The sequence below is a fragment of the Triticum aestivum genome, chromosome 3A, assembly GCF_018294505.1.
Source record: "Triticum aestivum cultivar Chinese Spring chromosome 3A, IWGSC CS RefSeq v2.1, whole genome shotgun sequence".
Taxonomy (NCBI): Eukaryota; Viridiplantae; Streptophyta; class Magnoliopsida; order Poales; family Poaceae; genus Triticum; species Triticum aestivum.
In genome coordinates this window covers 379,827,053-379,848,375 of record NC_057800.1, presented here as the reverse complement: position 1 = coordinate 379,848,375, position 21,323 = coordinate 379,827,053, and the positions used below count along the sequence as shown (strand labels likewise).

Below are 21,323 nucleotides of genomic sequence, written 5' to 3'. Positions count from 1 at the left end.
TGTAGAAGCCAACTGTAAGGCTCAGTAACACTTGACATGGTCTTCGGATCCCCGGACAATTTCCGAAGCGAAGAGTTAATCTTCGATATAGTCCCGTTTCGCAGTGGCTATCACGCCCTGCTCGGACGAACCGCATTCGCAAAGTTCAATGCGGTGCCGCACTACGCATATCTCAAGCTCAAGATGCTAGGCCCTCGAGGAGTAATTACGGTCAACGGAAACACCGAACGCTCCCTCCGTACGGAGGAGCATACGGCGGCTCTCGCAGCGGAGGTACAAAGTAGCCTTCTCAGGCAATTCTCCAGTCCGGCCATTAAAAAGCCAGACACTGCCAAGCGCGCCCGGAGTAACCCACAGCAAGATCGCCTGGCACACTCTGAGCAAGCGTAGCAATGCGGCCCCAACCCCAGCTTTTGCGACATAGCGAAACCAGTACCTCGCGTACATAACTACGCCCTTGAAATACCATGGGCACAGGGGAAGGGGCACAATAACGGCACGCCCAAAATACGGCTTAAAACGTACTAGGGGCTGCCAGATTCTTTTTTTAATTTTTTCTTACTTTCAGGACTCCATACTTCGGACGACCTGTTTGGCAATTCGACTGCCGCACAAACGATGCAAGATCCAGGGAGGCAGACAAGCCATGCCGCATTATGGAACTCCCAGGTGGTCTCTGTTACGAGCGGTATACCTGTTTTAAATACAATTCCGCGGCCTGCCCCTAGTCAGGACATACTGAATAGTCCAATATCTTTTGCTTACCGCACTATTTGTATCATTCGGCTTTGATAAATAGCCTCTCTATAAACAATGCATAGCTTTTTGTCTATTTTTTGCATTATCCTCTTTTCACATATATGTTTATTAAATGACATGATTGCACCCGTACACCATGGTACGACAAACACGCCAGGGGCTTCAGTACCCCTCATAATGGTGTGAGAAGTCTGTACACTTTCACAAGTGCGGCACCCCAAACTTATAGCACTATATGCATCGGCTCCGAATCATGATTTGGGTCAATAGTTGGGTTTGCCCGGCTCCTATGTTTTGGTGCCTTACGTTCCGCTCTATCGGCTAAGGTAGTACTAGGAGAACCACTGTGATTGTGCCCCGGTTCAGCTGGGTTAAGCACCTCAGTGGAGAAAGCTAAAACTGACTGTCATGATGTGGCGAGAGACCGGTCGCTGTTCGAGAGGTTTTTCGAGTCCCTAAAGGCTTATGCCGCTTCGAGCGAGGAGCTGGCTTTGTCCGGCCAAGGCGTGGATAGCGCCCCGAACTCGGTCTTCTGAACTAGGGGCTTCGCCGAAATTTAAAATTATAGAGTTCTATGGCTAAGCGAGAGTGTTCAAGCATTATAGTCCGATTGCCTGGTTCATTGTGCTGAGCGCCTCCCTCGAAGGACCCAACTATGGGAAAAAGAGCGCTCAGGTTTATCCCGAACACCCCAGCACTAGTGGCATGGGGGCAGAAGCCGACGACTGGCCATCTCTTAATTTTTTGATAAACGGCCGCACAGAAAGTAATATTTTAAATTCAACAAGAATTGCTTAGCGCATATGAACAAGTTTTCAGCGCACAGGATAAACACGAGCAAGTTCATTCAAAAATTACATCCTTCGTACATTCATCCGCCACAAGGCGGGCACCCACAAGAACATCCTTATAGTAGTTCTCGGGCTTGCGATGCTCCTTCCCCGGCGGCGGCCCATCCCTCACAAGCTTTTCACCGTCTAGCTTACCCCAGTGCACCTTTGCACGGGCAAGGGACCTACGGGCACCTTCGATGCAGACGGAGCGCTTGATGACCTCGAGCCTTGGACAGGCCTCCACCAGCCGCCGCACCAGCCCGAAGTAGCTCCCAGGCATGGCCTCTCCGGGCCACGGCCGAACTATGAAGCCCTTCATGGCTTGTTCGGCCGCCTTGTGGAGCTCGACCAGCTGTTTCAGCTGGTCGCTCAAGGGCACAGGGTGTCCGGCCTTAGCATACTGAGACCAGAACACCTTCTCCGTCGAGCTGCCCTCTTAAGCTCGGTAGAATGCGGCGGCGTCGGATACGCTACGAGGAAGATCTGCGAATGCCCCTGGAGAGCTCCGGATTCGGGTAAGTAACAAGTAGTTTACTTTTATATTTCTGCTTTGCATAATGCCTTACCCGCTGCAATCTTCTTCATCTCCTCCAACTCTTGGAGGGCCTTTTGGGCTTCGGCCTTGGCAGACTTGGCAGTCTCCAGGGCCGCCGCGAGCTCGGATGCTTGCGTCTTTGACTCAAGCTCCAAACTCTCATGTTTTTTCATGAGAGCCTGAAGCTCTTGCTGCACCTCGCCGACCTGGGCCTCAAGTCTCTCTCGCTCGGTGCGCTCCGCAGCCGCTTTCTTTTCGACCTCGGACAGCGCCTGCTTGAGGGGCGCAACCTCAGTCGTGGCCCCTACAATACGCAGTACAATCCTGTTATTTTTTGCAATCACGTCTTTTTATAGGCACTTTTTCTGTAAGGTATTTTCTTACCTTCTTTCTCCTCGATCTGCCGCTTGGCAAGGCCGAGCTCTTGCTCGGTCCGCTCGAGGCCCTGTTTCAGGGCACCCACCTCTGCAGTCAGTTCGGCGGTGGCTAGCAGCGAAGCCTGCATACGCATATTGACTCTTTGTTGTTAGACTCCTGCGAAATTTAATAGATCCTCTATTCGGCTTTTCTTTCCGAACGCCAAACAGAGCATCAGGGGCTACTGTCTATGCGGTTATATTTTTACATATTTTTTACTTACCTCGAAGCCTGTTAGGAGGCTAGCGCAAGCTTCACTCAGTCCGCTCTTGGCGGACTGAACCTTCTGGATCACCGTACTCATAATAGTACGGTGCTCCTCGTCGATGGAGGCGCCGTCAAGCACCTCCAGCAGATTGTCCGGCACCTCCGGTTGGACGGAGGCCGCTGGCTCAGAAGGCTTGCTCCTCTTGGAAGGAGTTCACCTACCGCGGTCCAGAACTATTGAAGATTCCGGCGCGGTGTCCGGCACAAAGCCGGACTTGGAGCCCTGGGGGGTCTTGTCCCCTTTACTCCTGGGGTCCGGGAGGTCGCCTTGCGGCTCCTCCAGGACCACCTCCTCCTGCCCCGGAGCTTGTCGCGACGCCACTTCGGCGTCGTCTGCAGTGCGAGGGAGACAGCAAGCGGAACTGAGTTCACGTCCGATGAATCCAGGGAGCCGCTCGACGACTCGTTGAGTTCGGCCCGGGGCGGGCTGCATAATTATGTTCGACATTAGGGAAAGTTGTGTGACAAAGGAACGTCATGAGTTACTCTGATATCCGAATACTTACGATTTCGCCGGACGCTTGGCCCTATCTGGCCACTCCTCTTCGTCCTCTTCGGCGTTGGGGGAGTAGTTCGGCGGAGGGGTCTTCCTCTTCCTGGACCCTTCGGCCTCCCCCGTTGGGGCGGCCTTCCTTTTCTTCCCCCCCCCCCGCTGGAGGGGCAGAGTTTTCTTCTTCCTCCTCCTCGTTCTCATGGGAGGAGAGCGTCTCGGACTCATCGGATGACAAGTCCGACACCACCACATTACGGGCACTCTTTCGAGTCCCCGTGGCCTTCTTCTTCTTGGCCTTCTTCTCCGGCACCACATAAGGCGCCGGAACCAGCAACTTCACTAGGAGAGCAGGGGTTGGGTCTTCGGGCAAGGGAGCCAGACAGTGAATCGATCCGGACTGCGCCTGCCAAGCCTGTCAAAGGTGAGGGAGTTCAGATCCCGCATAGAGTTAAACTATGAAAAAACTTAACATCCTGTAAAAGGTGAAAATAGCTTACCTCGCTAGCATGACGCCGCGAGCTGTATCCGCGGTCCTCGGAAGCGGATGTGGGAGCCTCTGCGCCTTTGGTTAGCACCTTCCAGACGTCTTCATACGTCGTGTCGAAGAGCCTGTTAAGGGTTTGGTGCTGCGCCAGGTCGAACTCCCACAGATTAAAGTCCCGTTGTTGACACGGGAGGATCCGGCGGACAAGCATAACCTGGACTACATTGACGAGCTTGATCGGCTTGCTCACCAGGGACTGGATGCATGTCTGCAGTCCGGTCACCTCTTTTTCGTCGCCCCACGACAGGCCCGTCTCTTTCCAGGACATAAGCCGCATGGGGGGTCTGGATCGGAACTCGGGGGCTGCGATCCATTTTGGATCGCGTGGCTCGGTGATGTAAAACCACCATGATTGCCACCCCTTCAGGGTCTCCATGAAGGAGCCCTCGAGCCATAGGACGTTGGCCATCTTGCCCGCCATGGCGCCTCCGCACTCCGCCTGGCTTCCGCGCACCACCTTGGGCTTGACGTTGAAGGTCTTGAGCCAGAGGCCGAAATGGGGGCGGATGCGGAGGAAAGCCTCGCACACGACGATAAACGCCGAGATGTTGAGGACGAAGTTCGGGGCCAGATCGTGGAAATCCAGGCCATAGTAAAACATGAGCCCCCGGACAAATGGGTGGAGTGGAAAACCCAGTCCGCGGAGAAAGTGGGGAAGGAATACTACCCTCTCATGGGGCCTTGGGGTGGGAAGAAGCTGCCCCTCCTTGGGAAGCCGGTGCGCGATGTCTTTGGACAAGTATCCGGCCTTCCTTAGCTTTTTGACATGGCCCTCCGTGACGGAGGAGACCATCCACTTGCCTCCCGCTCCGGACATTGCTGGAGAAGGTTGAGGTGGGAAGTGCAGGCTTAGGCGCTGGAGCTCGAGTGCGCAGGAGATGGATAGGCAAAGGAGGAAGAAGGCATAGGTAAAAAGGTGGATCCTTATCCCCTCATATGGGCGGATGCGGTTGTGCGTCCCCACCAGCCTAGTAAAACTCGCTTTCCTCCCAAGCGTCGTGATAAATGGCGCGGTTGGGTTACCCACATCCGTATTGATGAGAACCCCGTAAAAGGGGGGCACACGATCTCTGCTTTGACAAGATGTGCCAAGGAAACTGCCTCGCAAAACACACTGAGGTGGAAAAGTGAAAACGATTTGAGTGAAGAACTTGGCTATAGTGTGATGACGCACTGCAGAATACGTCAGCAGATTTGATTTGTGTTAATATTATTCTCTCTATGGCAATATGTGGAAGCTTATTTTGTAGAGCCGGACACTACTCTTGGTGTTTACAATCTTCTATGAAGGACTTGGAGGAGGAACCCGCCTTGCAATGCCGAAGACAATTTGCGCGCCGGACTCGTCGTCATTGAAGCCTGGTTCAGGGGCTACTAAGGGAGTCCTGGATTAGGGGGTGTTCGGGTAGCCGGACTCCTGGACTATGAAGATACAAGATTGAAGACTTTGTCCCGTGTCCGGATGGGACTTTCCTTGGCGTGGAAGGCAAGCTTGGCGATGCGGATATTCAAGATCTCCTACCATTGTAACCGACTCTGTGTAACCCTAACCCTATCCGGTGTCTATATAAACCGGAGGGTTGTAGTCCGTAGGCAATCAACTCCATATACAACAATCATACCATAGGCTAGCTTCTAGGGTTTAGCCTCCTTGATCTCGTGGTAGATCTACTCTTGTACTACCCATATCATCAATATTAATCAAGCAGGACGTAGGGTTTTACCTCCATCAAGAGGGCCCGAACCTAGGTAAAACATCGTGTTCCCTGCCTCCTGTTACCATCCGGCCTAGACGCACAGTTCAGGACCCCCTACCCGAGATCCGCCGGTTTTGACACCGATACCTGGTGTTTTGTTCCACTCTTGCCGCCCTAGTTTCCGTCATATCGGTGTTATGCTCCCGGATTTTGCGTTCCTTACACGGTTGGGTTATAATGGGAACCCCTTGATAGTTCGCCTTGAATAAAACTCCTCCAGCAATGCCCAACGTTGGTTTTACCATTCGCCACCTAGCCTATTTTCCCTTGGGAGTCGCGCTCCCGAGGGTCATCATTATTTTACCCCCCGGGCCAGTGCTCCTCTGAGTGTTGGTCCAAACTAGAGCCCTGTGCAGCGCCCCCTCGGGGACACTCGAGGTTTGGTTTTAGTTGTATGGTGCGCTCATCTGAGTGTGCCCTGAGATCGAGATATGTGCAGCTCCTATCGGGATTTGTTGGCACATTTGGGCAGTGTTGCTGGACTTGTTTTACCATTGTCGAGGATGTCTTGTAACCGGGATGCCGAGCCTGATCGGATTGTCTTGGGAGAAGGAATATCCTTCGTTGACCGTGAGAGCTTGTGATGGGCTAAGTTGGGACACCCCTGTAGGGATTTGAACTTTCGAAAGCCGTGCCCGTGGTTATGGGCAGATGGGAATTTGTTAATGTCCGGTTGTAGAAAACCTGAAGTTGATCTTAATTAAAATACATCAACCGCGTGTGTAGCCGTGATGGTCTCTTCTCGGCGGAGTTCGAGAAGTGAACACAGTGTTGGAGTTATGCTTGATGTAGGTTGTTATAGGATCACTTCTTGATCATAGTTGTTCGACCGTGCCTTTGCCTTCTCTTCTCGCTCTCTTTTGCGTATATGTTAGCCACCAAATATGCTAGTCGCTTGCTGCAGCTCCACCTCATACCTTTACCTTACCCATAAGCTTAAATAGTCTTGATCGCGAGGGTGTGAGACTGCTGAGTCCCCGTGACTCACAGATACTTCCAAAACCAGCTTGCAGGTGCCGATGATGTCATGCAAGTGACGCAACCGAGCTCAAGGAGGAGCTCGATGAAGTTCGTGTTTGTTATGTTGTTCTGTTTCCAGTTGATCAGTAGTGGAGCCCAGTTGGGATGATCGGGGATCTGTGTAGCATTTGAGGTAGTCTTCTTTATTTTGGGTTCCATAGTCGGAACTTGTGTGTATCTGGATGATGTAATGTTATATTCATGTATTGTGTGAAGTGGCGATTGTAAGCCAACTATGTATCTCTTTCCCTTATATATTACATGGGTTGTGTGAATATTACCTCACTTGCAACATTGCTTTCAATGCGGTTATGCCTCTAAGTCGTGCTTCGACACGTGGGAGATATAGCCGCATCGAGGGCGTCACAACTACAGCCGGAACCATCCGTAGAAGATAAAGTTAAGGCGGTAGTGCCGCCCGGGGCGGTACTACCACTAGCAATTGCCGCTCTACTTCCGCTCGAGGGACAGATCTATCAGAGAGCAAAATATAAGCGGTACTCTATGCAGTAGTGGAATAGCGGTAGTCCCGCCGGACCGGTACTACCGCTCCACATGAGCGGTACTACCACTCCGCGCGAGCGGTACTTCCGCTTAGCAGTATCATGCCCAGTAAATCTGCGGTAGTGCGGTGGTAGTCAGGGCCACAGTATCGCAAGAGCGGTACAACTGCGCTGAACTGCTTGAGTGGTACTACCGCTGAGCAGAGTGGTACTACCACTTAGGATGCTCTGGAAAGCTCATGCACAAGGAAAGGACAAGCTCAATTGTCGGGAAAGAAAGAGGGTGCAAAGGACTATGTACGTGTTGATTCCACCCAAACCTTTTCGAAGCGGACCGCCTCTTAATAGTACGATGATCCTATGACTCAAATCCACCGACAATGAAACGCAAGAAAACACCATCTTCATAATAGCTCGGAGGGGCACGAATCATCTTGCACCATATGATAGATTATCTGAAATGCTCAATGCACACGATTAGTCCACAAATGCATTGTCATCAATCACCAAAACCACTAAGGGAGAAATATGCCCTAACATATTGTCTATGCCATGCCTTGTTTGTTTACTGTATCGTTTGCTTCTTTTCGGTTTGGTTCTTCTCATTAGAGTTTCAGTATTGATATGGAGTGTAAGGATTCGTTCGAGTGCTCTTCATTGATTCGATCTTCTTCAAAGCGGGATAACATGCAAGGATGATCCTTACCTTGGATACTATTATTAGATTTACTTGCTAGATGTCTTGATGCTATCGTTTGGTCTCATTACCTACCGCATGTTTGCAGCCTGCATATTGCCATGATACAACAATTAACTTTCACATCCTAGCAAACATTTGTTTGGCTATGTCACCGCTTGCTCAACCCTCTTATAGTGTTGCTAGTTGCAAGTGCGGGTTCTTTCCATGCGTTAACATGATATCTTTGGGATGTCATCATTATCATGCTTAATTCTTAAACTTGCTCAATGAGTTTGACCTCACAGCAACACTGTCTAATGACATTTATTTCAAAAAGACTCTTTGGCTAGCGCTCGTTGCAACACGCAAATGGCTCCATGCATATGTTTCCAACCGTGATTTGTCCCTTTCCAAATCAACAACGATGGCCCCACCTGCTCCTGCAATCAGCCCACTCGCGATGTACACCTAATCTCCCCTCCCCCCCCCAATTTTCAGGCGTGGGGGTGGGAAGGACCAACCAAACTTCCCTACTAATCCTGTAGGAAATCTTAATGAAACTGTGACGCGGTTTTCTAATTGGTCAAAGGCTTCCTGTCGGAAAGCGAGCGTTCCAGCACGCGCGGTTTAGCCTCGCCCCATCTATTTTTGAGCAAATATCTACCGAAAATATGCATTTTTTGGTGTCTAATGTCATTTTGAGCAAACATCCCACTGAACGATGATATTTTTAAGAATTTGTAATTTTTAATGGCAAAACTAAGTATTACACAACTAGTGGTATAAATAGTAAAAATCCTTTTTTATTTTTTAGGGTCCTTTTTTAGTCGAAAATCGGGCGAGCGGTTGTAAGGAAGAAAATCGCGAGCAAGAAATCCCAATCCAACGGCTTCCAGCCCTTCATGCTATCAGGCCAACTCCACCGCGCGACCCCATCATGTCCGGGTGCGTCTGTTTGCGGTAAAACGGACGAACGAGATGGCCCAGCGCGCAGGAGCAAACAGACTTTTGTCCGTTTTGTGTCCGCTTTCGACCCATCTCATGCCCAAGTTTGCGCCGATTTTGGGGTGAAACGGACAGCGCGTAGACGGGCGGGACGGGCACGCTTGTCCTCCCCTGGCCCGCCTGTCGGTGGCACAAAGCAACCCCCCACCCCCCGCGCGCGCTCCATTTGGCGCCATTTCCCCCAAACCCTCCCACATCTCGCCGCCCCCCTCCCTCTCCCGTCCATGGCGGATGCCCAGCCGAATTCCGATGGCCTGGCCGTCGACCCACCCAGGAAGGTCAAGAAGAAGGTGGCCAAGGTGCCCAAGAAGCCGCGGTCGGAGTGCACGCCAGAGGAGCTCGCCAAGTTGGATGCGGAATCGAAGAAGAGGAGGAACCGGAGGGAGGTCGTCAAGGGCAATGTCACCGCGGCCAAGATCGCCGTCGAGCGTGATGTGATATCCCACAAGCATAGGGGATCGCAACAGTTTTCGAGGGTAGAGTATATTCAACCCAAATTTATTGATTCAACACAAGGGGAGCCAAAGAAAATTCTCAAGTAATAGCAGCTGAGTTGTCAATTCAACCACACCTGGAAACTTAATATCTGCAGCAAAGTATTTAATACTACCTCTGTTTATTTTTATAAGACGTTTTAGACTTTCAGACACTATTCAAAAACAGCACAAAGCAAGTTGTCTGAACGTCTTATAAAAACAAACAGAGGGAGTAGCAAAGTAGTATGATAGTAGCAGTAACGGTGGCAAAAGTAACAGTAGTAGTTTTTGTAGTGATTGTAACAGTGGCAATGGAAAAGTAACTAAGCAAAGATCAATATGTGAAAAGCTCGTAGGAAATGGATCAGTGATGGATAATTATGTCAGATGTGATTCCTCATGCAACAGTTATAACATAGGGTGACACAGAACTAGCTCTAGTTCATCAATGTAATGTAGGCATGTATTCCGAATATAGTCATACGTGCTTATGGAAAATAACTTGCATGACATCTTTTCTCCTACCCTCCTGTGGCAGCGGGGTCCTATTGGAAACTAAGGGATATTAAGGCCTCCTTTTAATAGAGTACCGGACCAAAGCATTAACACTTAGTGAATACATGAACTCCTCAAACTACGGTCATCACCGGTAAGTATCCTGATTATTGTCACTTCGGGGTTAATGGATCATAACACATAATAGGTGACTATAGACTTGCAAGATAGGATCAAGAACTCACATATATTCATGAAAACATAATAGGTTCAGATCTGAAATAATGGCACTCGGGCCGTAGTGACAGGCATTAAGCATAGCAAAGTCATAGCAACATCAATCTCAGAACATAATGGATACTAGGGATCAAACCCTAACAAAACTAACTCGATTACATGATAAATCTCATCCAACCCATCACCGTCCAGCAAGCCTACGATGGAATTACTCACGCACGACGGTGAGCATCATGAAATTGGTGATGGAGGAAGGTTGATGATGACGATGGCGATGGATTCCCCTCTCCGGAGCCCCGAATGGACTCCAGATCAGCCCTCCCGAGAGAGTTTAGGGCTTGGCGGCGGCTCCGTATCATAAAACGCGATGAATCCGTCTCTCTTATTTGTTTTATCCCTGACCGTGAATATATGGAATTGGAATTGAGGTCGGTGGAGCGTCAGGGGGCCCACGAGGTAGGGGCGCGCCCATGGGGTAGGCGGGTCTCCACCCTCGTGGACAGGGTGTTGGCCCCCTGACATGGATTCTTTCGCCAGTATTTTTTATATATTCCAAAAATATTCTCCGTTGATTTTCAGGTCATTCCGAGAACTTTTATTTATGCACAAAAATAACACCATGGCAATTATGCTGAAAACAGCGCCAGTCCGGGTTAGTTCCATTCAAACCATGCAAGTTAGAGTCCAAAATAAGGGCAAAAGTGTTTGGAAAAGTAGATACGTTGGAGACGTATCAACTCCCCCAAGCTTAAACCTTTGCTTGTCCTCAAGCAATTCAGTTGATAAACTGAAAGTGATAAAGAAAAAAATTACAAACTCTGTTTGCTCTTGTTGTTGTAAATATGTAAAGCCAGCATTCAAGTTTTTAGCAAAGATTATAAACTAACCATGTTCACAATAACATTTAGGTCTCATGTTTACTCATATCAATGGCACAATCAACTAGTGAGTAATAATAATAAATCTCGGATGATAACACTTTCTCAAAACAATCATAATATGATGTAAAAAGATGGTATCTCGCTAGCCCTTTCTGAGACTGCAAAACATAAATGTAGAGCACCCCTGAAGATCAAGGGCTGACTGGAAATTGTAATTCATGGTAAAAGAGATCCAGTCAAGTCATACTCAATGTAAACTAACAATAATACATGCAAATGACAGCGGTGCTCTCCAACTGGTGCTTTTTAATAAGAGGATGATGACTCAACATAAGAGTAAATAGATAGGCCCTTCGTAGAGGGAAGCATGGATTTGTAGAGGTGCCAAAGCTCGATTTTGAAATAGAGATGAATAATGTTTTGAGCCGTATACTTTCATTGTCAACATAACAACCGAGAGATCTCGATATCTTCCATGCTACACACATTATAGGCGGTTCCCAAGCAGAATGGTAAAGTTTATACTCCCCCACCACCAACAAGCATCAATTCATGGCTTGCCCGAAACAACGGGTGCCTCCAACTAACAACAATCCTGGGGGAGTTTTGTTTGCAATTATTTTGATTTGATTTGAGCATGGGACTAGGCATCCCGGTGACCAGTCATTTCCTCGTGAGTGAGGAGCGGAGTCCACTCCTCTTGAGAATAACCCGCCTAGCATGGAAGATACAGACATCGCTACTTGATACATGAGCTATTCGAGCATACAAAACAGAATTTTTATTTGAAGGTTTAGAGTTTGGCACATACAAATTTACTTGGAACGGCAGGTAGATACCGTATATAGGAAGGTATGGTGGACTCATATGGAATAACTTTGGGGTTTATGGAGTTGGATGCACAAGCAGTATTCCCGCTTAGTACAAGTGAAGGCTAGAAAGAGACTGGGAAGCGACCAGCTAGAGAGCGACAACAGTCATGAACATGCATTAAAATTAATCAACACTGAATGCAAGCATGAGTAGGATATAATTCACCATGAACATAAATATCGTGGAGGCTATGTTGATTTTGTTTCAACTACATGCGTGAACATGTGCCAAGTCAAGCCACTCGAATCGTTCAAAGGAGGATACCACCCTATCATACCACATCACAACCATTTTAATAGCATGTTAGCACGCAAGGTAAACCATTATAAACTCCTAGCAAATTAAGCATGGCATGAGCAACTATAATCTCTAATTGTCATTGCAAACATGTTTCATTTATAATAGGCTGAATCAGGAACGATGAACTAATCATATTTACAAGAACAAGAGAGGTCGAGTTCATACCAGCTTTTCTCATCTCAATCAGTTCATCATATATCGTCATTATTGCCTTTCACTTGCACGACCGAATAGTGTGGATAATAATAATAGTGCATGTGCATTGGACTAAGCAGGAATCTGCAAGCATTCAATACAAGGGAGAAGACAAGGTAATATGGGCTCTTTGTTAGATCGACAATAATGCATATGAGAGCCACTCAACATTTTCATCATGGTCTTCTCCTCTTGACCCCCAAGGAAAAGAAAGGAAATAAAAATATTTACACGGGAAAGCTCCCAACAAGCAAAAGAAGAATGAGGAATCTTTTTGGGTTTTCTTTTTAATTATTACTACTACAAGCAATGAAAATAAACTAGCTAAAAGCTACAACTATTTTTTTGGTTTTTCTTAAGGTTTTTCAAACACACAAGAAGAAAGCTTAAAAAGAAAATAAACTAGCATGGACGATACAATGAAAAAGTATGAGCACCGACAACTGGCATGAGTATGTGAACATGAATGTAATGTCGGTGAGAAATACGTACTCCCCCAAGCTTAGGCTTTTGGCCTAAGTTGGTCTATGCCATTGTAGCTGGGGTCGTACTGAGATGCAGCGGCAATTGCCTCATGAGCTGTAGCCTGGAGGCGAGCTGCCTCCGTCCTCCTCTCGTACTCATTCACCTCCTCCCTGGTTATAACATATCTCCCTTTTGTCTGAAAATCAAAGAAAGCAGGAGCAGGGAGAGCAACGTGGACGGTGCGCCGTCTGTCAAAGATTAGTCGGTACTGGAGGAACTGATCGTTCCTCTCAACAAACTGATGACGAACCATAGCATTATAATCAGGAGGCAACTCAATATTATCCCCATGTATGGGTATACCAAGAAAGTTAGCTACACAAGTTGCATAAATTCAACCAAAAAAATCTCCAGTTAAACCATTAAGATGCAACCTACGTGCAACAATAGCCCCCAAGTTGTATTGTTTATCTCCTAATACAACACTCTTGAGAACACTAAGATCAGGAACACACATATGGCAAGCCTCATCTTTACCGTTAATGCATCTACCTATGAAGAGAGCAAAATAATGTATGGCAGGAAAATGAATGCTCCCTATGGTAGCTTGTGTTATTTCTCTAGATCATAGTGATACTAGCAAGAAATTCTTTAAATTCAGATTTGCGAGGTTCACTAGCACTACCCCACTGCGGGAGTTTACAAGCAGTATTAAAATCTTCTAAGTCCATGGTATAAGATTTATCATAAAGATCAAATAGGACATTGTGAGAGTTGCGCGACGATGTAAATCTAAACCTTCTCACAAATGAATCAATTAAATAGAGGTATTGTCGGCACTTATTTGACTCGAAGCTCTCAAGATCAGCGTTACGCACATATGCGTCAAATTCTTCCTTGATGCCTGCCTGGACCATGAAATCCTCTGACGGCCATTCACAAGGCCGCACTTGAGCCTCCCTTGGTAGTTCATTGTCCGGCTCGCGTATTGCGGGCCTTGGGCCTTGCTTCTTTGAGGAACCACCTTGGTACATTTTCCTAAACATATTTCTTCCTCTGAAAAATTTCTGAAATTTTTAGTGACTCAAAATAAAAGTGAACCAAACTCAACAAAATTGGTAGCAACTACTCCTACAAGTGTCTAGAGGCTATATCATGCATTAAAAACTACTTTTGACCACATAAATTTGACATGCAAGCTCAAGAACAGGGTCACCTAAGCAGCAAAAATTTGCAATAAATAAAGCACTAGAACAAAAACTAATTGGACCATTGGAGGAGTCACATACCGAAGAACAATCCCCCAAAGCAGTTTTGTGAATGGAGCTTTGAGCAAGGAGATTGAAAATGGCAGCAAGATGAGCTAGAACTCGGGTTTGAGCTGGTGGATGATTTTTTCTGGAGAAAGGCGAAGTGTGTGGGTGCAAGAATAAGTGGAGGGGACCCACGTGGGGTCCACGAGGTAGGGGGCGCGCCCAGGGGGGTGGGCGCCCCCTCCACCCTCATGGGCACACGGTGGGTCCCCCTGGTGTGTACTCAGTGCCAATAAATCTTAAATATTCTGGAAAGAATCATATTTCATTTTCAGGGCATTTGGAGAACTTTTATTTTTGGGGTATTTTTTATTCCAAGGATAATTCAGAAAACAGACAGAAAATACTATTTTTCTTTATTTAATATAAATAATAGAAAGTAAAAAGATGGTACAGAAGGTTGTGCTTTCTAACTTCATCCATCTCATGCTCATCAAAAGGAATCCACTAACAAGGTTGATCAAGTCTTGTTAACAAACTCATTCGGAATCGCATGAAACCGGAGAAATTTCGGATAACACTAGGTTACCTCAACGAGGATATGCATATCCCCAACAATAAGAATATCATATTTCTTCTTGACAGTAGGAAGAGGAAATTCAAAACCTCCAATAGTAACTGTTGAAATTTTCCAATAGAATTGATACTATGGACTTGAGGTTGTTTCCTCGGAAAGTGTACCGTATGCTCATTACCATTAACATGAAAAGTGTTATTGCCTTTGTTGCGATCAATAACAGCCCCTGCAGTATTCAAAAAGGGTCTACCAAGGATAATCGACATACTATCGTCCTCGGGAATATCAAGAATAACAAAGTCCGTTAAAATAATAACGTTTGCAACCACAACAGGCACATCCTCACAAATACCGACAGGTATAGCAGTTGATTTATCGGCCATTTGCAAAGATATTTCAGTAGGTGTCAACTTATTCAAATCAAGTCTATGATATAAAGAGAGAGGCATAACACTAACACCGGCTCCAAGATCACATAAAGCAGTTTTAACATAGTTTCTATTAATGGAGCATGGTATAGTAGGTACTCCGGGATCTCCTAGTTTCTTTGGTATTCCACCCTTAAAAGTATAATTAGCAAGCATGGTGGAAATTTCAGCTTCTGATATCTTTCTTTTATTAGTAACAATATCTTTCATGTACTTAGCATTAGGATTCATTTTAAGCATATCAGTCAACTGCATACGCAAAAAGATAGGTCTAATCATTTCAGCAAAGCGCTCAAAATCCTCATCATCCTTTTTCTTGGATGGTTTAGGAGGAAAAGGCATGGGTTTCTGAACCCATGGTTCTCTTTCTTTACCGTGCTTCCTAGCAACAAAGTCTCTCTTATCATAACGTTGATTCTTTGATTGTGGGTTATCAAGATCAACAGCAGGTTCAGTCTCTACATCATTATCATTGCTAGGTTGAGCATCAACATGAACATCATCATTAACATTATCACTAGGTTCATGTTCATTACCAGATTGTGTTTCAGCATCAGAAATAGAAATATCATTGGGATTCTCAAGTGTGTCAACAACAGGTTCACTAGAAGCATGCAAAGTCCTATCATTTTTCTTATTCTTCTTCTTCTTAGAAGAACTAGGTGCATCAACATTAGTTCTCTGAGAATCTTGCTCAATTATCTTAGGATGGCCCTCAGGATACAAAGGTTCCTGAGTCATTTTACCCCCTCTAGTCATAACTCTAACAACATTATCATTTTTCTTATTATTTAATTCATTGAGCAAATCGTTCTGAGCCTTAAGTACTTATTCTACTTGAGTGGTAACCAGAGAAGCATGTTTACTAATAAGTTTAAGTTCACCTTTAACTCTAGACATACAATCACTCAAGTGTCCAAGCATATCAGCATTGCATTTCAATTGTCTACCAATATAAGCATTAAAGTTTTCTTGTTTAACAATAAAATTATCAAACTCATCTAAGCTTTGGCTAGCAGACTTATTACGAGGAATATCACCTTCATAAAATCTGTAGAGAGAATTTACCTTTACTACCTATGTCGGGTTATCAAGACCATGAATTTCTTCAATAGGTGGTAAATTCTTAACATCTTCAGCTTTAGTACTTTTTTCTTTCATAGATTTCTTTGCCTCTTGCATATCTTCAGGACTGAGAAATAGAATACCCCTTTTCTTCGGAGTTGGCTTAGGAGTTGGTTCAGGAAGTGTCCAATCATTTTCATTACTCAACATATTATTCAATAGCAATTCAGCTTGATCAACAGTTCTTTCCCTGAAAACACAACCAGCACAACTATCCAGGTGGTCTCTGGAAGCATCGGTTAGTCCATTATAAAAGATATCAAGTATTTCATTTTTCTTGAGAGGATGATCAGGCAAAGCATTAAGTAATTGGAGAAGCCTCCCCCAAGCTTGTGGGAGACTCTCTTCTTCAATTTGCACAAAATTATATATTTCCCTTAAGGCAGCTTGTTTCTTATGAGCGGGAAATATTTAGCAGAGAAGTAATAAATCATATCCTGGGGACTACGCACACAACCAGGATCAAGAGAATTAAACCATGTTTTAGCATCACCCTTTAATGAGAACGGAAACAACTTAAGGATAAAGTAATAGCGAGTTTTCTCATCATGAGTAAACAGGGTGGCTATATCATTTAATTTAGTAAGATGTGCCACAACAGTTTCAGATTCATAGCCATAAAAAGGATCAGATTCAACCAAAGTAATTAACTCAGGATCGACAGAGAAATCATAATCCTTATCAGTAATAAAGATAGGTGAAGTAGCAAAAGCAGGGTCATATTTCATTCTAGCATTCAAAGACTTTTCTTTAAGCTTAGCTAATAATTTCTTAAGATCAGATCTATCATTGCAAGCTAAGAAGTCTCTAGCAGTTTCTTCATCCATAACATAACCCTCAGGCACAACAGGCAATTCATATCTAGGGGGAGAATCTTCATCATCACTTTCATCAATATTATCAGTTTCAATAATTTCATTCTCTCTAACCCTAGCAAGTTGTTCATCAAGAAATTCACCTAGTGGCACAGTATTATCAAGCATACAAGTAGTTTCATCATAAGTATCATGCATAGCAGAAGTGGCATCATCAATAACATGCGACATATCAGAATGAATAGCAGGTGTAGGTGTCGCAAGTTTACTCAAAACAGAAGGTGAATCAAGTGCAGAGCTAGATGGCAGTTCCTTACCTCCCCTCGTAGTTGAGGGAAAAATATTGGTTCTTTTATCTTTCCAGTTCTTCATAGTGATCAGCAGATATAAATCCCAAGTGACTCAAAGAATAGAGCTATGCTCCCCAGCAACGGCGCCAGAAAATAGTCTTGATACCCACAAGTATAGGGGATCGCAATAGTTTTCGAGGGTAGAGTATTCAACCCAAATTTATTGATTCGACACAAGGGGAGCCAAAGAATATTCTCAAGTATTAGCAGCTGAGTTGTCAATTCAACCACACCTGGAAACATTAATATCTGCAGCAAAGTATTTAGTAGCAAAGTAGTATGATAGTAGCGGTAACGGTGGCAAAAGTAATAGTTTTGGTTTTATAGTGATTGTAACAGTAGCAACAGAAAAGTAAATAAGCGAAGAACAATATATGAAAAGCTTGTAGGCAATGGATCAGTGATGGATAATTATGTCGGATGCGATTCCTCATGCAATAGTTACAACATAGGGTGACACAGAACTAGCTCCAGTTCATCAATGTAATGTAGGCATGTATTCCGAATATAGTCATATGTGCTTATGGAAAAGAACTTGCATGACATCTTTTGTCCCACCCTCCCGTGGCAGCGGGTTCCTATTGTAAACTAAGGGATATTAAGGCCTCCTTTTAATAGAGTACCGGACCAAAGCATTAACACTTAGTGAATACATGAACTCCTCAAACTACGGTCATCACCGGTAAGTATCCCGATTATTGTCACTTCGGGGTTAACGGATCATAACACATAATAGGTGACTATAGACTTGCAAGATAGGATCAAGAACTCACATATATTCATGAAAACATAATAGGTTCAGATCTGAAATCATGGCACTCGGGCCCTAGTGACAAGCATTAAGCATAGCAAAGTCATAGCAACATCAATATCATAACATAATGGATACTAGGGATCAAACCCTAACAAAACTAACTCAATTACATGATAAATCTCATCCAACCCATCACCGTCCAGCAAGCCTACAATGGAATTACTCATGCACGGCGGTGAGCATCATGAAATTGGTGACGGAGGAAGGTTGATGATGACGATGGCGACGGATTCCCCTCTCCGGAGCCCCGAACAGACTCCAGATCAGCCCTCCCGAGAGAGTTTAGGGCTTGGCGGCAGCTCCGTGTCGTAAAATGCGATGAATCCTTCTCTCTTATTTTTTTCTCCCCGAACGTGAATATATGGAGTTGGAGTTGAGGTCGGTGGAGCGTCAGGGGGCCCACGAGGCAGGGGGCACGCCCCCAACCTCATGGACAGGGTGTGGGCCCCCTGACGTGGATTCTTTCGCCAGTATTTTTTATATATTCCAAAAATATTCTCCGTTGATTTTCAGGTCATTCCGAGAAATTTTATTTCTGCACAAAAATAACACCATGTCAATTCTGCTGAAAACAATGTCAGTCCGGGTTAGTTCCATTCAAATCATGCAAGTTAGAGTCCAAAACAAGGGCAAAAGTGTTTGGAAAAGTAGATACGTTGGAGACATATCACGATGTGATGGAGGCCGCGCGGCGCAAGGCCGAGGTCGAGGATAAGGAGGCCTTCGTCAACAAAGCGCACACCCTCCTCATGCTTGGCATTTGTCATTCGGTGGGTTTCTCTACAGCTGCCGTCGGCCCGGCGAGCACGGGGTCATCGATCGCCAGGCCTCCGCACTGCCAGTCGCGGACCACGCCTATGTCGCCCGGATTTCCCCGCCAAGGCACTACGGCCAGATCCGTTTCTCGGGGTCGCTGGACGTTGGCGTGATCGCTCCGTCCACCCTGCACCCCTCGGCCATCATCGACCTCAACGTCACGCTGGGGTCCAGCGGCGGCGGTCGTCAGTCCGTCGAGATGCTAAGAAAGCAAGCACGGCCACCGTTTACAGGCACCATGCCGCCCCCATGTCTTGTTCGACGAAATGCCGACCTCAACACCACCGGTCGACGACCCCTTCTACAACAAGTTCATGGAGGATGTGATCTTCGAGGGTGGGCATGGCCATGCCTACGATCCTAAAGAGACCCAAAGTCAGGATGGCCGCGCCCCGTACATTGCCGATGAAGAGGCCGACGACCTTTCTGACTATGACCATGGTGACTCGTGGCATGAACATGATGACATCTATTGCGAAGGTGATGGTGATGAAGAAGAAGGAAATGACATTGATATTGGTGGTGAGCCATTGTTTATCGACGAGCTCACCCAAAGAGCGGAAGCACAAAAGAGGAGGAAGAGCATTCGCACGGGTTCATATACACAAGAGGAGGACAAGTTGATTTGCCAATGTTGGATGGAGATTAGCCAAGACCCGAGGACCGGCGCACAACAAAAGGGCCTTGTTTTTTGGACGAGAGACCACAAAACATTCCAAAAAAGGAAGATGTTTAAGCCCTACTTGAAGGAAATATGCCCTAGAGGCAATAGTAAAGTTGTTATTCATATTTCCTTATATCATGATAAATGTTTATTATTCATGCCAGAATTGTATTAACCGGAAATTTAGTGCATGTGTGAATACATAGACAAACAGAGCGTCACTAGTTTGCCTCTACTTGACTAGCTCGTTGAATCAATGATGGTTATGTTTCCTAACCATAGACATGAGTTGTGATTTGATTAATGGGATCACATCATTAGAGAATGATGTGATTGACTTGACCCATCTGTTAGCTTAGCATGATGATCATTTAGTTTGTTGCTATTGCTTTCTACATAACTTTTACATGTTCCTATGACTATGAGATCATGCAACTCCCGAATACTAGAGGAACACTTTGTGTGTTACCAAATGTCACAACGTAACTGGGTGATTATAAAGGTTCTCTACAGGTGTCTCCAATGGTGTTTGTTGAGTTGGCATAGATCGAGCTTAGGATTTGTCACTCCGATTGTCAGAGAGGTATCTCTAGGCCCTCTCGGTAATGTACATCACTATAAGCCTTGCAAGCATTGTGACTAATGAGTTAGTTGCAGGATGACATTACGGAACGAGTAAAGAAACTTGCCGGTAACAAGATTGAACTAGGTATTGAGATACCGACGATCAAATCTCGGGCAAGTAACATACCGATGACAAAAGGAACAACGTATGTTGTTATGCGGTTTGACCGATAAAGATCTTCATAGAATATCTAGGAACCAATATGAGCATCTAGGTTCCGCTATTGGTTATTGACCGGAGACGTGTCTCGGTCATGTCTACATAGTTCTCGAACCCGTAGGGTCCGCACGCTTAACGTTCGGTGACGATCGTATTATGAGTTTATGTGTTTTGATGTAACGAAGATAGTTTGGAGTCCCGGATATGATCACGAACATGACGAGGAGTCCCTAAATGGTCGATACATAAAGATCGATATATTGGACGACTATATTTGGACATCGGAATGGTTCCGGGTGAGATCAGGCATTTACCGATGTACCGGGAGGTTACCACAACCCCCCGGAAGGTATATGGGCCTTATTGGGCCATAGTGGGAGAGAGGAGAAGGGAGCAAAGGAGCCCCCCCCCCAAGCCTAATCCGAATTGGGAAGCCCCCCTTTTCCTTCCTCCTTCCTCCTCCTTCCTTCTCTCCTAATCCAACTAGTGAGGGGGGATCCTACTCACGGTGGGAGTAGGACTCCCCTTGGGGCGCGCCTAGGAGGCCGCCCCCTCCCCCTCCTCCACCCCTTTATATACGAGGGAGGGGGCACCCCATAGATACACACGCTGATCATTGATCTCTTAGCCATGTGTGGTGCCCCCCTCCACCATAATCCACCTCGGTCATATCGTAGCGGTGCTTAGGCGAAGCCCTGTTCCGGTAGCATCATCATCACCGTCATCACGCCGTCGTGCTAACGAATCTCTCCCTCGACACTTTGCTGGATCGTGAGTTCGTGGGACATCACCGAGCCGAACATGTGCAGATCATGGAGGTGTCGTACCTTCGGTACTAGGATCGATCGATCGTGAAGACGTATAACTACATCAACCGCATTGTCATAACGCTTCCGCTTACGGTCTACGAGGGTACGTAGACAACACTCTCCCCTCTCGTTGCTATGCATCACCATGATCTTG

General features: G+C 46.0%; 1 pseudogene; it reads left to right on the top strand.

Annotated features, from left to right (window-relative positions):
* The window catches only part of LOC123056913 (uncharacterized), a 37,806-nt pseudogene that overhangs the window by 5,527 nt on the left and 10,956 nt on the right, over positions 1 to 21,323 (top strand).